Source organism: Lolium perenne, chromosome 5 (genome assembly GCF_019359855.2).
Source record: "Lolium perenne isolate Kyuss_39 chromosome 5, Kyuss_2.0, whole genome shotgun sequence".
NCBI lineage: Eukaryota > Viridiplantae > Streptophyta > Magnoliopsida > Poales > Poaceae > Lolium > Lolium perenne.
Window position 1 is genome coordinate 92038165 of NC_067248.2, and position 17278 is coordinate 92055442.

Genomic DNA, 17278 nt, shown 5'->3' on the forward strand with positions numbered 1-17278 from the left:
CTTCGTCTTTGTTGTCTATTTTGAAGGAATTCCAAGACGTCTTCCCCGACGAGCTACCTCATGGACTACCACCGCTTCGGGGCATCGAGCACCGCATCGACCTCATACCCGGCGCTTCCCTTCCAAACCGCGCCGCCTACCGCACCAACCCCGAAGACACAAAGGAGATTCAACGCCAAATACAAGACCTCCTCGCTAAAGGGTACGTTCGAGAAAGCCTTAGCCCTTGCGCCGTTCCCGTGATTCTTGTGCCTAAACCGGATGAGACGCAACGGATGTGTATGGATTGTCGCCCCATCAATGCCATTACCTTCCGTTATCGCCATCCCATTCCGCGTTTAGACGACATGCTTGATGAATTGAGTGGTGCCACCATTTTCTCTAAGATTGATTTGCGTAGTGGCTACCACCAAATTCGCATGGCAATTGGTGATGAATGGAAGACATCATTCAAGACCAAGCTTGTTCTATATGAATGGCTTGTCATGCCATTTGGTCTTTCTAATGCTCCTTCAACTTTCATGCGTCTTATGAATCACATTTTGAGACCACTCATTGGCAAGAGCGTGGTTGTTTACTTTGATGACATTCTCGTCTATAGCAAAAATCTCGAGGACCATGTTCACCATGTGAGAGAAGTATTATGCATACTACGCCACGAGAAGCTCTATGCCAACCTCCCAAAATGCACCTTTGCTCAAAACAAATTGGTTTTTCTTGGTTTTGTGGTTTCCGCCAACGGGATTGATGTTGATTCTTCCAAAGTGGAGGCCATCCACAATTGGCCCACTCCCACAAATGTTGGTCAAGTTCGGAGTTTTCATGGACTCGCCGGTTTCTACCGCCGCTTTGTGAAAGATTTTAGCACCATCGCTTGCCCTTTAAATGAGCTTACTAAAAAGCATGTTCCGTTTGTTTGGGGCAAAGCACAACAAAACGCTTTTGATGAATTGAAAAAGAGACTCACCGAGGCACCCCTACTTGTTCTTCCCGATTTCGCAAAAACATTTGAGATATAATGTGATGCGAGTGGCCTTGGCATAGGCGGTGTCCTCATGCAAAATGGAAAACCCGTGGCATACTATAGCGAGAAGTTGGATGGCGCACGCCTCAACTATCCTATATATGACAAGGAACTTTATGCTTTGGTTCGTGTTCTTGAAGTTTGGCAACATTATCTTTGGCCAAAAGAGTTCATTATTCACTCCGACCATGAATCTTTGAAGTATTTGAAAAGTCAACACAATTTGAACAAAAGACATGCAAAATGGGTTGAGTTCATTGAGTCCTTTCCATATGTAATCAAATACAAGAAGGGCAAGGACAATGTCGTTGCGGATGCCCTTTCCCGCAAACTCACCCTTTTACTCACTCGTTTGGATTTCCATGTGTTGGGTCTTGATGAAATCAAAGAACAATATGCCTCCGATACCTTCTTTGGCCCAATTTTTGCAAAGTGTTCCATTGAAAAGGGCATCGATGATTTCTATTTGCACCAAGGATTCTTGTTTAAGGGCAACAAACTTTGTGTTCCAATGTCCTCGCTTCGCCTTTTGCTCTTACAAGAATCGCATGGTGGTGATCTCATGGGTCACTTTGGGCGTGACAAGACGCTCTCTATGCTCTCCACCCATTACCATTGGCCAAGAATGAAGCGCGACGTGGAGCGTGTGGGGACCCCGGACTAGCTGTCCAAAATCCCTGTTATGTATATAGTTCACGATCCCATGATCAGTGCGCCGTGAACACATAACCGAACTGATATCAAATTACACCATCCATTACAAAGCGGAATAAGAAAATTACAACATGGTCACATGACCAATACTTACATAATAGCCTCGAAGGGCCTAACTAAACATCAGAGTAGCAACATCACTTCAGCAGCGTAGTACCCAAGTCATCTGCCATAACCCTACAGGCAACTGACTGGGAAGACGTTCCTAGCTCGCATAGACGTCGTCAACTCCTTCTTCATCCATCGTGTTCCTCCAAGTCTGGCCAAGTAAATAGCCAGGGACAAAGCCGTGAGTACATTTGAATTGTACTCGCAAACCATCAAGAAGGTGATAACAATTCTAACTAAAGAAGACAAGAGAGGAAGAATAGTTTCTCTCGTGGATAAAGCATGTGAAAGAGAAATAGTTTCTCTTGTTGATATAGCATACCGGCATCTCAAGTGATGCGTACACTATGGTGGTCCTATGACATCTCTATATCTTTGTTAAAGAAGAGTTAGCATACCACCATCTCATTTGAAGGGATTGCTAGGGAAGTCCTATGACATCTCTATATCTTTGTTAGAGAAGAGTTAGCATACCGCCATCTCATTTGATGGGGATGCTAGGGAAGTCATATGACATATCTATATCTTTGTTAAAGAAAAGTTCCTCTACATGAAACACTAGGAAGGGAGCAACCCAATTTATTTGTCCTTCCCGACCATCTCCATATGGTCGACACAACCTTTCCCGTACCCTTCCGGTACTTCAAAAACAAGTTCTTTCCTTTCATTTGCCAAACCATTTTGTAAACCAAAACTCATCAGGCTAAGCAACAGCCATTCCAACCGTCCATGACCGCGGACGCGGCTATTCGAATAGATTTAACTCTGCAGAGTGTGCGCACTTTCCCCACAAGAACCGATAAATCCGCCGAGATCATCCCCGGTTCGTCATACTAAAGTATGCGAGTCTCGGATAATCAGTCATAGCCTTTCGCCTGTCTCCCTTGTCATGAGTCCTTCCCTGCGGGCTTACCCCTTCCCGGCACCCCGGCAGCATACCTCCTTTTGAGCGTATCTCCGGCGCCATGACAGAAGACCCTCAGTAATCGTCCGGCTGCAAGTTAATGCAGTGTATTGCCTCCTTCAGAGCGCAACCCGGTGTCAGAGGTCATCGTGACCCTCCTAGAGAGTGGTGAAGGTACCTCATGTCAACTTCAACAAACTACGGACTAAGCCCGTGCCCACTTTGGATATTGTGGTTGCGCTAGTTAATTGTCATGGGTGAGTACTTAGGCGCCAAAGTTTTCATAAAACCCAACCTTTTTCATATCCTCATCATTTTTACCAAAACCTTTCCTTTCATAAATTCTCACTTGGGGAAAACATCATGCCCAAGGTTTTATCAAAAACTTTTACAACAAGGTAAAACCTTGAGGGGTTCCCAACCTAAAGTTTCATGAGCTGAACTACTATTGCACTACGGCCGAGATGAGAGTCATCACGCCATAGAGGGGTATAAAGGTGTAGTGGAGTGAATCATACTTGCTTATGGTAAGCATGTATTATGACAACACAAGGAGGAATATACTCTCAGATTTGTGGTGGTAACTATACAACTTAGATAGTGGAGTATTACTATCCAACATACTCTCCAATAGGGTACACGGCATACTCCTCTCAATTGGAGAATACACCAAGATCATGACATAGACACCTCTATACTACAAAGGGGGTGGGTGTGATGTAAGTTATTTTCTTGAGATTATGCATGCTCAAGTTGGGCATACATGATAACCAATGGGAGTAGCACGGCCATGATGCCATGTATCCCATAATCACAAGACAAAGGTGGAGTATCACCACTAGGGAGTACCCCACTTGGAAACACACATAGATGACATATAGAGAGAGAATAACACACATAGAATTCAAGGTGCTTTGGACATCAACAAATGACATCCAACTAGACACCAAAACCGAGATCAAAAGATGGCTTGCCTTGGCTTATTTGTCCCTGGACTTCTTCAACTTCATCAATATAAGAATCCCGTCAATATAAATAAAATCCTTGTCCGAACCACTTCTTCTTCTTCTCCGGAATTGTTCGCATCTATCGTCGGAAAATATAAAAGGAACACAATCAAACATATTGCACCAACAAAACAACAAGCAACAAGCATCAATCAAAGACTAACCACTCTTATACGGCTAACATATTAAAGACTTATAGATACTACAAAGCAACTAAAAGAGAACCCATTTTATTTACCTAGTAAAGGTATGAGAGTATCACCACTTAGCAATTGCCTCTCTCGGTTATCACCATGGTATGAACCAAACATCCCCTGGTAGATAACATCATAAAGAGGACAAGAGCATTAGTTTGACATCAAATACATTCCCATTATATTTTGAAACATTTTTGGAAAAGCGGGAAATCATTCTCTCTATTTTGTAAAGCTCACACAACACTACACAAGAATAGGAGGCAAATGATATGCCCCACCATTTGAGAACTTAAGCAAAACAAAAGAGCTAATGTTAAATTGCAGAGGTTTTGTTTTGCAATCATAAAACAAAGGTTGCCCATTTCTAATAAAAAGAGTTGGTCAAGGGTTCTAAATAAACCGAAAAGTTTTGCTTCAACAATGCATGTCACACATATACATTACTAACAGTAACAAATATGCATGAACAGAGACTAATACTATTTTTCCTAGATGGCCAGTACTAATACAAGACTAACCCAATTGGAATCACCCCAAAATATTAAACCTACAATTTTAGGAATTTCTTTGAATCTGACTGTACGGAAAACAAGATCTGTAAGCCATAAATCGTAGAAAAATCCTAAAAATATGAGACCATTGGCATTTGAAAGATATTTAACCATAGATGCACACACAATTGGATTTGGGTTCAAATTGTTTCTGAAACTCTCACAAATGGATTGACAAGATTACATCATGTCTATACCATTTGCTTTACCTCTGGAGTTACAGAACAGATAAATGTTTGAAACTTGTTTGAGAAGATTAAGAAAACAATCAATAGTCCTACAGAATTGGAATCACTCAATTAGGTTCAAAAATGGATTTTTGGGGATTTAAAAGCTAACAGCCATGTCTGCAGAGCACTCAGAACAAGTTTAATTCACCACAAATCGTACATAAATCATAAAAATATGAGGTCAGTTGCATCTGAAAGGTATTGAAAAGCTGGTTCTTACCCAATTTGTTTCATTCAAAAATTCGTTCCCAAGCTCCTGGTTTAATTCGACAAAGCTAGATCTGTCCAGATCTTGATCTGTGAACCATTTCAGTTTTAGGGGGTCATTCGATGTGAAACCAACGCCACAATGAAGGTACTGAAGAGGGCTTTCACCCACAGTTGAGTTTGCTCAAAAAGGTTTTGTAAAACGGAACAAATCTAACAAACAGTGAATCTACATGTTTCCAGAACTTTATTTACCATGGATAATCGGTAACGTATTTGAGGATGAGACCAACGCCAAGTTGTAGATCTTTTCTATATCTATCTGCGGAACTTTGAATCACTCGATTTGGCCCTGCACACGAGTTTTGGTGGATTTTACAAGTTCGTACCAGAATCTGAAACAGCAAGATGAAAGAAATTACTGCAAGGTTTTGGACGAACTTTGGCCAAGGACTTCAGATCTGAGGATAGGTGAAACTTCTCCATGCTTGGACCAACATGCACCTGCATCAAGATCCAAACTTAGCAAGGGAGAAAGAAGAAGAGGAGAGAAAACCATCTAGGGTTGGAGAGAAGAAGGAGAGGGATGCTCTCATGGAGAAGGGGAGCTTGAGGGAGGGGGAGAGCTTCATCTTGGAGAGCTTTTCATGGCCATAGCCGGCCATGAAGCTAGGAGGAGCAGCAATTTCGTGGGGAGAGGTAGGAGGAGAGTGTGTGGGAGTGGAGGAAAGAGTTGGGAGTGGAAAAGTGAGAGCAAGTGAGGAGGGGGTGGGCTGCCAAGCCCCTTTATATAGAGGAAGAGGGGGTGGGCTGCCTCCTCATTGATTAGGTTGGTTGGGAGGTAGCCTCTTCATTGATTGGGTTAGTTGGGAGGCTGGTTTGGGGAAGAGATATTTGACCCAAGCTGAATTTATTTGTGGCATTGGGAAGGGACAAAGGAGGAGAGGCTTCCCAAGGTGAAATAATTATGTGTGAGAGAGAGATGGAGAGGCATGATGCATGTGTGTCATGCATGGCATGGCCGGCCAATTTTGTGGCATGCACATGTGATCATTTAGAGAGTATTGCCACACATGCATGACACCCAAGTTTGAGTGTCTCACATTTTGCAAAAATGGTGGCCTAAAGAGATATAGAATTTTAGGTAAAGAGATAACAATGCACAAGGGTGCTAAAGTAGATGGTGGTGATGGTGGTTTAGACAATGGTAGAGCAAGGCTACAAGATATGGTGAGTGAAGTATCCATATACTCACAAGGATGAATATGGTGACATAAATCATCAATTTATGAGGTCAAGGTGAGGATGGAAATGAGTAGAGGAGTGAGATGTCATGATGAATTATAAGTTGTTCTACAAATAAGAGGTCAATTGGGAGTGGTTTGAAAGTATCAAATGATCATCCATTTGATCCAGAATTGGAGGATGAAGGAACATAATGGGTAGATCAGAGATGTACACAAGATGTGCAAGAGTTGTTATTTGAAATAGAACTTGTTTGAAAAGTATTTGAAACACCTCAATTGTCTAGGGGACAATTGGTAATGAACTCAAGTGGAATGGAATTTGAAAATATTGAGAGAGAACTAGTTGGAACATAGGAGTTCAAAATGTTCTACTTACTTTCTCAAGTAAAGTAGAGTTTTCTCAATCTTAAAATAAACAAGAAATGGTATAAATACCATAACAAGCCTTTTTGTAAAAAGGAAAGCAAAATAGAGAGTAGTGTTTTAGAAATCAGTACTTGGTAGGAATGGGATGAAAAACAAAACTCATTTCAGTTCCTTGTTTTCCTTGAAGAAATATTTTGAAAAGATTTAATAAAACTAGAAGTAGTTTTGTGATCAAAACTTGAGAAGAAAAACAATAGGTTTTTGAGAAAGAGAACTATTTTAGGGAGGAGTGTTCTCAAGGATAGATGGTGGCTACAAAATGTATCCATCATTCCCACTCTTGGTTTTGTGAAGATTAAGCTTGAATAAAAACAAGAGGTAAAAGAGGAAAAAGTGATCTGGTGCTGGAACTTGGGATATGATATCAGATCAAGTTGAATATATGGGTTGCAAGGATTGACTGAGACATGCAGGACGTGTAGGTTGAAGAGGGTGTTGCATAGATAAGATCCATGTATGGAGGCCACCTATAACAGTTGTGGTTGTTTAGATATCAACTGCCAAAGTCGGAAATTTTTAAGTAGGCATACTCATGTTGTCATCAGGAGAAGGGTTTGATGTAGTAAGAAGGAAAACAATTCTTCCTAAGCCACACATGTGTTTTATTTGGTGAGTTACTTGTTTAACCACTAGGGGTGTTGTTCTATGAGGTAGCTCAAGACAAAACTCAACAAGCAAATCAAAACAATACGTCTACCAACAGATCAAAGCAATTCATCTTAACAGACAGATCAAGACAATTCATCTTAATTAGTCTATAGAAAAAGTTTTTGTTCCCCCCGATTTTTGAAATAAGGACAACTAATCAAGGTTTCAAAAGTTGGGGTGTTACAGAGCGCCTATGCAACCGTTGCACGACATGTTTACAAGCTAAGTCCACCTCCAACTCTTATGGTCTTTATACACCGTTGCCTATTCCTTATGCTCCTTGGTCTGATATAAGCATGGACTTTGTACTAGGATTACCTCGAACTAAATATGGTCATGATTCAATCTTTGTGGTAGTTGATGGATTCTCAAAAATGGCTCACTTTATACCATGCTCCCGAACGGATGATGCTTCACACATTGCCTCCTTGTTTTTTAGGGAAATTGTGAGACTCCACGGTGTACCAAGAAGCATTGTCTCCGACCAAGATGTCAAGTTCATGAGCTATCTTGATGTGGTCTAAGACCCCGATTGTGGCCCGATCTCGCGAATGACCCAAGGAATCAAGGGGGAAAGAGGGGGAGAGGCGGAAGAACACGAAGAACGCGAAGAACACACGAAGAACCACGCACACCAACCCGATACAATCGATGCTTACCCTCACGGCTCGATGGACCGTGCCAATAGAATCCGCCCGGAAGAGACTCGAGGTGGAATTCCAAGAGGAGAGACCGGTGGGGAGGACGAATCAAGGAGTGGGAGAGAGAGTGTAAACACTAGAATCTCTCACTACCAAATCCATACATCCACAAGGGTTGCCTTGATTACAGAGGGATGATACCCAAGGGAGACTAAGCTCAAAGTTAGGTTTGAGTTCTAAACAAGTCTAAGGGGAAAAAGGGGTGTCCAAGGTGCTTATATAGCGGTACAAGGCGACACGGGCCGAAAAGGCACAAAGGAAAACGTTTCGGGCCGAAAAGGCATCTTTAGTCGTGCAGGCCGGTCAGGAGGCCGGTTGGACCGGACCTGGGACCGGGTCGTCCGGTCGGTGACCGGATCCTGGACCGGGCGATGCTGGCGAGGTTCTGGAGCCCCGGGAAGGCGTCCGGATGGCACCGGTTGGTGGCCCGGTTGGGGACCGGGTGGCCCGGTCAGGAGGCCGGTCATACCGGATTCTGGACTGGCCGCTCATCGTCTCTTCCTTGCGTTCTTGGGGCGACTTCGGGTCCAGCTCCGTGTACATCTTCTCGATCAGCTGCTCCTCTCCTTCCCTTGACCATGACGTACCGTCCTCTCCGTGGTCTTGATGCTCGACGTACCTAATGACACAAAGGGTTTCGGCATGAGGCAGCATTCCATCCAATGGGGTATCTAGGTCGAGGGAAGTGAGGAGCGAGTTCACCTTGTCGTGTAGAGATTTAACTCGAGCCCTTGTCATTGGTCCACTTGGGGGACTTGTTGGCCTTGATGTAGTGTCGATGGTGAGCGGGGCTACATCATCTCCCCCCCCCCCTTGGGAGAGAGTCGTCCTCGACTCTTGTTCGTCCTCATCTCCATGATGTGGGGAGAGGTCCGAGATGTTGAAAGTGTTGCTCACCAAGTACTTGGATGTTGGTATGTCGATGACGTAGGCGTTGTTGTTGATGCGCTTGAGTTCCTGGAAAGGCCCATCTCCTCTTGGCTTGAGCTTGGAGTTGCGTTCTTGAGGGAACCTTTCTTTCCTTAGGTGAACCCAAACGAGGTCTCCTTCTTCAAACACTCGTTCTTTCTTCTTGGCGTTGAGGCGGGTGGCTTGGCGAAGGACATGGTCTTGTATGGTTGCTCTTGTTTCTTCATGTAGTTTCTTCATGGCGGTGGTGCGCTCGTCGAAGTCCATGTTGGTCCTTTGATGAAGAGGGAGTGGGAGGATGTCGAGTGCCGTTGGAGGTTCGAATCCATAGACGATCATGAAGGGACTCCGTAATGTTGTGGAGTGTTTGGCTCTATTGTAGGCGAACTCCGCGTGGGGGAGGCAATCTTCCCATGACTTCAAGTTTTTCTTCACAAGTGTGCGGAGGAGGGTGGAGAGGCTTCGATTGACTACTTCGGTTTGTCCATCGGTTTGAGGGTGCGAGGACGATGAGAACAAGAGCTTGACTCCAAACTTTGCCATAAGTGACTTCCATAGATAACTCATGAACTTGACGTCTCGATCCGACACAATGCTTGCCGGTATCCCATGTAGGCGAACCACTTCCCTGAAAAACAATGAAGCAATGTGTGAAGCATCATCGCTCTTATGACATGGTATAAAATGTGCCATTTTTGAGAACCTATCCACTACCACAAAGATTGAATCATGCCCATGCTTTGTTCTTGGTAAGCCTAACACAAAGTCCATGCTTATATCCGACCAAGGTGCATATGGAATGGGTAAAGGCATGTAAAGACCATGGTGATTGGATGTTGACTTAGCTTGTAAACAAGTGGTGCAACGGTTGCAAAGGCGCTCCACGTCTCGCTTCATGCGTGGCCAATAATAGTGTGTGGATAGCATCGAAAGAGTCTTGTCGCGTCCAAAATGACCCATGAGGCCACCTCCATGTGACTCTTGCAAAAGCAACTTACGAAGAGAAGACTCGGGTATGCAAACTTTGTTAGCTTTAAACAAGTAGCCATCATGCAAGTAGAAATCATCAAAACCTCGGTCAATGGAACACTTTTCAAAGATTGGTCCAAAGAAAGAATCGGAAGGGTAAAGTTCTTTGATCTCCTCAAGACCCAAAATGTGAAACTCCAAGCGGGTGAGTAGGAGAGTAATCTTGCGGGAAAGTGCATCCGCAACCACATTTTCCTTGCCCTTTTTGTATTTGATAACATAAGGGAAGGACTCTATGAACTCAACCCACTTAGCATGTCTCTTGTTCAAATTGTGTTGACTTTTCAAATACTTCAAGGACTCATGATCCGAATGGATAACAAACTCTTTTGGCCAAAGGTAATGTTGCCAAACTTCAAGAACACGAACCAAAGCATAAAGCTCCTTGTCATATATAGGATAGTTGAGGCGTGCGCCATCCAACTTCTCGCTATAGTATGCCACGGGTTTTCCATTTTGCATGAGAACACCACCGATTCCAAGGCCACTCGCGTCGCATTCTATCTCAAATGTTTTTGCAAAATCGGGAAGAGCACGTAGTGGTGCCTCGGTGAGTCTCTTTTTCAATTCATCAAAAGCTTTTTGTTGTGCTTTGCCCCAAACAAACGGAACATTCTTTTTTGTAAGCTCGTTTAAAGGGCAAGCAATGGTGCTGAAATCTTTCACAAAGCGGCGGTAAAATCCGGCAAGTCCATGGAAGCTTCGAACATGGCCAACATTTGTGGGAGTGGGCCAATTGTGGATGGCCTCAACTTTGGAAGAATCAACTTCAATCCCATTGGCGGAAACCACAAAACCAAGAAAAACCAATTTGTTTTGAGCGAAATGGCATTTTGGTAGGTTGGCAAAGAGCTTCTCGTGGCGCAAGATGCATAAGACTTCTCTCACATGTTGAACATGGTCCTCGAGATTTTTGCTATAGATGAGGATATCATCAAAGTAAACAACCACGCTCTTGCCAATGAGAGGTCGCAAAATGTGATTCATAAGACGCATGAAAGTCGAAGGAGCATTGGAAAGACCAAATGGCATGACGAGCCATTCATAGAGACCAAGCTTGGTCTTGAATGCCGTCTTCCATTCATCACCAATTGCCATGCGAATTTGGTGGTAGCCACTACGCAAATCAATCTTAGAGAAAATGGTGGCACCACTCAATTCATCAAGCATGTCATCTAAACGCGGAATGGGATGGCGATAACGGACGGTAATGGCATTGATAGGTCGACAATCCATACACATCCGTTGCGTCTCATCCGGTTTAGGCACAAGAATGACGGGAACGGCACAAGGGCTAAGGCTTTCTCGGACGTACCCTTTAGCGAGGAGGTCTTGTATTTGGCGTTGGATCTCCTTGGTATCTTCGGGGTTGGTGCTGTAGGCGGCGCGGTTTGGTAAGGGAGCGCCGGGTATGAGGTCGATGCGATGCTCGATGCCTCGAAGCGGTGGTAGTCCATGAGGTAGTTCGTCGGGGAAGACGTCTTGGAACTCCTTCAAAAGAGACAACAAAGACGAAGGAATGTTGGTTAAGTCATTAGTCTCCGACGATAGGCCCTTGCAAATGAGCACGTAGTGTATGGTGGTGGATGGGTTGTCTTTCACTTCTCTCCACTCGCTTTTGGTGGCTACGAGGACACTCTTTCTCTCACTCATATGTGGGTGGTGGCGCTCACTCTCTTTTTGGTGGGTAGCTCCCTCTCCTCTCAACTCACTATGGTGGGTGTTGTGTTGTGCCCTCGCTAAAGCCTTCGCATTGTCGGCGATGATTTGGCTAGGAGTCATTGGGCGAAGCTCGAACTTCTTGTCCTTGACCTTGAAGGTGTATGCATTGGAGTAACCATCATGTATGGCCTTCTTGTCAAATTGCCATGGGCGGCCAAGCAACATGTGGCACACGGTCATAGGCACCACGTCACACTCGACGGTGTCTTCATAGGGTCCTATCTTGAAGTTGACGGTGACGGTGTATTGAATCTTGACATTGCCCTTGTCACTCAACCATTGGACATGGTATGGATGAGGATGTTTGCGAAGCGTGAAGTTGAGCTTCTCACATAACTCGGTGCTTGCCAAGTTGTGGCAACTCCCACCGTCGATGATGACCTTGATTGACTTGCCACCAATTCCGGCGCGAGTTTGGAAGATGTTGCATCTTTGGTCTTCCATAGCTTGAGGTTGAGTGGTGAGCACTCGAGTGACCACAAGTGAAGGGCTAGGATCGTGTGTGCATAAGAGAGGGTCTTCACCACTTTCTTCATCATAGTCTTCCTCATTAGCAACGGCGGCTTGTACTAGGGCTTCATATTCGCCTTCACTTAGCGTCTCTATGTCACCATTCTCCATAGTGATCATGACCTTGGTGTTCTTGCACTCAAAGGATTTGTGGCCTTGAGTACCACACTTGAAGCAAGTGACATTGGAGGGTCCCGTAGAGGCCTTGGAGGAGGCGGTGGAGGATACCGTTTGCTTCATGCGACTTTGGATAGAAGGTTGCTTGGAAGGTGTAGAGGATGCGGTTGGCTTGACACTTGTTGTGGGAGTTGATGTAGCAAGTTTGGAGGCGAAGTATTGCTTCGACTTCGAGTACTTGATGTCCTCATTCACTTGACGCTCGGCCTTGGAAGCTTGGTGAACCAACTCAACCATGTTGGAGTATTGTTGGAACTCCACAATTCTCTTGATGGGGTAGTTGAGGCCATTGAAGAACCTAGCAATGGTTTGGTTCTCGGACTCTTGGATGTTTGCTCGCATCATGTTTAACTCCATTTCCTTGAAGAATTCCTCAACGGTCTTGGTGCCTTGCTTCAACTTTTGTAGCTTGTTGAAGAGATCGGTCTTGTAGTGTTTAGGGACAAAGCGAGCTTCCATCTCCTCCTTCATGTCTTCCCAAGTATCAATTGGAGGATCACCCTTTTCTTCCCTAAGAGTGACAACTTGTTCCCACCAAGTGTTGGCATAATCTTCAAACTCGAGGGAGGCCATGGCTACTTTCTTGGCACCGGAGTAGTTGTGGATGCGGAAGATCTTGTCAACCTTGAGTGCCCATGAGAGGTAGGCCTCGGCGTCGTCTTCACCCTTGAACTTGGGCATGTTGAACTTGAGTTTCCCATACATGTTCTCTTCATCTTCCAAGTTTCGGCGGCGAGGACGGATGCCTTCATCTCTTGCGACTTGAGGTGGTAGAGGAGGTCTTCCACGACCAACCATAGCATTGGGTTGGCGGTTGAGGTGAACTGATGAGGCCTAAGGCCCCGTGTGTTGCCCGATCTCACGAATTGACCAAGAACAAGAGGGGGTGAGGGATGAACACGAAGAACACGGCGATGAACACGATGAACACACGCAAACACACACCAACCCGATACAATTCCGGTTTACTCCCGATAGCCCGAACCACTATCCCGATAGAATCTCTCAAGGGAGAGACACGCGGTAGAATCCCCGAGAGGAAGATCGGTATACGATCGGTGGAATCACACGAGTGAGAGACCGGTGGTAGAATCACAAGTGTGAGAGACTAATCATATAAGGAGTGCCTTGTACAATAGATTTGGGTAAATCTAAGGAGGGGGTTTCCCTAATCCCAAAGGGATGGTGGAGGCATGAGCCTAGGTTCTCTCAAGTTCAACTCTTCCCTAATGAAGGGGGAGGTGGGAGCCTATATATAGGGAGCCACTAAGGAGGGGTAGTTTAGGGAAACAAGGGGGTACATGGGCCTTGGCCCGAATTGACTTGTGGCAGGCGCCTTCTCTTCCTGGCGACCTCGGACGCTCTTCTTCCTTCTTCTCATCCATGCTTCCATGACCTCGGCCTTGAGTGTGGTTCTTGACGTTCACGCACATGATGAAGCGAAGACCGTAGGTCGGGCTGCATCATCTCCCCCCACTTGAAAAAGAGTCGTCCTCGACGATGAGTCTTCATGAATGTGTAGAGGAGGTAGATGACACCAACGCTTGAATGTCCCTTCACCTGTCAAGAGCCCTATGAATAGCACAAGAAAAGCAAAGGAGCAATCAAAGCGTAGCCAAAGTTCAATGGATTTAGAAAGAGAGCGCAAGTAGAAGGAGGTCACCTTAGCAAGATGCCGGTGTGCTCTCATTGAGAGATCTTGTGTAGTGGAAGTGTGCGGGCAAAACCACTCATGGGAGCTCACTTGTATCATGCTCTCAAGAGCTCTTTTTGTCAACTCGTGCTCAATCGAGGTTGACATTGGATTTTGCGTCCTACACACATGTTAGACAACAAGAACACCGTGTGTGCATGGTATATGAACACATCATCCATCATGATGCACCATTTCTTTTGCACATCACCATTAGCGGGAAGCAAGATATTATAGTAAACATGGTGAATATGCGGGGAAAACTTAGGAACATGCTCAACATGGATATATTCAAAGTCTCCAAAAGGTGAGAGAGCTATGGGGGCAATCTCATTCACAAGCATATTAACATCATTGCAAACCAAGCATTGGAAAGAGCAATTATTCAACATTTTGGTTGCACTAATGGGAGAATATTGCAAGCATGTAGCACAAAACATGTTCAAAATTTCATCATTGTTGTCGACAAACCTAGGGAAAGAGCAATTGTTCGGCAAGGTTGTCACAACACAAGCATCATTATCAACATTGCAAGCAATACATGGGAAAGAGAAATTGTTCGACATATTGCAAGAAATAGGATAGAAATCAAAACACTCATAGCATGGCATGGTCAAAGTGTCACAAGCAACTACTTCCACATGATCAAGAATGGTGGCATCACAAGTATCACAAGGGAAAGTGAAAGAAGCATATGACATAGCAATAGGATCATCCAACTCATGCAAGCACTCACAAATCATCATGTCCACTAGTGGGATCATGGCATCATCAACACCCATGTATGTACCTTTGTAGTCCCACTCATATGAGGTAGGTGTTGTGGAAGAGGTAGGCTTGATGTGGCCTCCATGTTCATCTTCAAGCAAGCATGGTGTGATATCATCATCTCCATGCACCATGTACATCTTCTCCATGATCGGCGTCTCGTCATCCATGGAACCTAAGGAAACATAAGAGAACACACTAGAGGTAGAGGGTAAGTTGTGAGAAATCGAAATGGCCTCACATGACCTATCAACTACCACTCTCATCTCAGTCGGTGTATCACTCATGTCCTCAAGGTGGAGGCACTCAAGCTCATGTATAGTGGATTCACTCATCTCACATATAGTGGAGTCGCTCATCTCACATATAGTGGAGTCCCTCATCTCCATGGCAATGGCGTCGTCGATGTCCGAGCAACCTAGCAAAGAGGAAGACAACACAAGAGGAGTAGAGGTTAAGTTGTTAGAAATCAAAGTGTCCTCACTCAACTCATGGGGTGTGTCACTCTTGCTCTCAAGGTGTTTGAAGTATGCGTTGCACTCGGCTTTATCTTTGGGTGTCATTTGGGCTTCTCGAGCATCTAGCTCGGCGAAGTATGCTCTCATCTCGGCTTGCTCTTGTGGGGTCATCATGTATATATCTCACTAGGTAAGGTGTATGTGTATGTGGTGGAAGGAAAGCTACTCAAGTATCAAACCTTTCAAGAAAATATCGGGGAAATGGTTCAAGTCAAGAGCAAAGTCAAACTGTATCGGGGTTACTCACACACACACTCAAAGCACACGCAAAAGGCTAAGAACTCTATATGTGGTGGGTAAGGGGTGGATAGCAAACGAAAAAGATCAACGGAAAAGTCTATTGTCAAATGTGGGTAAGATCCAAAGTCAAATGTCAAAAGTGGTGATCTATGTCAAGGAAACACGGAAACACACACAAGGGAGAACAATGGGGTTAGCGCGACCAAGGAAGTGAGCTAGTGACAAAGATGGTCCTAACGAAGACTATATGCTCGGTGTCACGCCAACACAAGAGAGACCGTAGCTTGGTTGCACAAGATAGAAGCAACAAGATTTGCACAAGGGCCACTCTTCTCTTATCTCTCTTAGTGCTCACAAACTTTGCACTTCTCGATATCGGTGGACACACTCTTTTTCTATTTCTTTTTTTTTCTTTTTTTTTCTATGCTTAGAAGCTTTATTTTCTCTATGTATATGTCACACTTTTCTTCTTTTGTGTATCTTTCTCACCGAGCTTGCTTCGGAGCTTTGCTCAACACAACGCACACACACAAACCCTCTCACGGTCGTGACACTTGTGCAATGCTTCGCAACACTCGGAAAGCCACTCTCAATAGGATAGGTACACAAAGAAAGAAACGGAGCTACAAGGGTGAGGGGTGCAAGTTATACCTAGATGAAAAGGTTAGGCCGTGTCAAGCACACGAACTTGCGATGACGAAGGGGTGTCGATGATGGTGGCGAAGTTGCGCCGGAATCCGGGGTGCCAACGGTGTCATCGCGGTGTTGATGTAGGCGCGGAAGCGGAATAGACAACCGATGCACTCCAAATCGAAAACCGAGCAAATGAAGTCAATGCCCGAAAAGTTGGGTCAAAACGAGCGTTCGAAAGTTGGGCTCCAAAAATTTCGGAAAAGGTGTCAAAATTAGAGTCACGATGTTGTGAGATGGCTGTAAAAGTTTGGGATCAAACGGGCTCCGGAAAGTTGTCAAAATTTGGGGCAAAAAGTGGAGTCAAAATTGAGCGAAAATTGGGTCAAAAGTCGCGAAATCCGGTTGGCGGCCGGTCTGACCGGGTCTGGGGCCGGATTTTCCGGTTGGCGGCCGGTCTCGCTCCGGTCCGAGTATTTTTTTTCCGGTGTGCCGCCCGGTTGGTGCCCGGTTTGGGTCCGGTTGACCGGATTTTGCGTGGGGCGAGGGGCGGAGCGGGAGCTGTGGGCGCGTTTGGAGCGGCGGCGTGGTGGCTTGCCTGGCGCGGGCCTGAGCGGGGGCGGGCGAGCGGCGGCTATGGGCCGGCGGTGGTGATGTGCTGCGGGGCCCCTTGCGCGTCGAGCGGTAGCAGGGCAGAACCAGAGGCGGGGCGAGTGGGGGCCACGGGCCAGGCAGTGGCGCACGCGTGGAGGGGCGAGATGGTGAGCTGGTGGTGGCGGGCTGGCCGGGGGCCAAGGCGCGCGCGAGCGGGAGCTGCTGGAGGTGGGCGCAGCGGGGCTGGTCCAGGGCGGGAGAGCGGCGGCCAGGGCTGAGGCGCGAAGGGCGCTTGGGCCGTGGAGCGAGCCTCGCGCGGCAGCAGTGCGGGACAGCGGGGCGGCTCGGGCGTGGAGCTTGGCGGTGGTGGGCGATGTGAGCAGCGGGTGGGGCCAGGCGGGACCAGGGGAGCGGCGGCTGCTCGTGGTAGTGGCGGGCCGGCGGCGGTGAAAGCACGGCGGCAGTGCCGCAAGGGAATGGCCGGCGGTGCCGGTTCACCAAGAACACCTCGATTTTGTTCTTCA

The 17278-nt window shown here is 46.0% G+C and overlaps 1 long non-coding RNA gene across 1 annotated transcript in view; it reads right to left on the reverse strand.

Annotated features, from left to right (window-relative positions):
• Positions 1-1750: 1750 nt before the first annotated feature.
• Positions 1751-17278, reverse strand: part of LOC127319564 (uncharacterized) — a 32149-nt gene continuing 16621 nt past the window's right edge. Inside the window, exons 2-3 of the long non-coding RNA XR_011744871.1 lie at positions 3725-3836; positions 1751-1997 (exon numbers count right to left, since the gene is read on the reverse strand). This is a non-coding gene — a long non-coding RNA (uncharacterized lncRNA). The remainder of the gene's footprint in view (positions 1998-3724; positions 3837-17278) is intronic.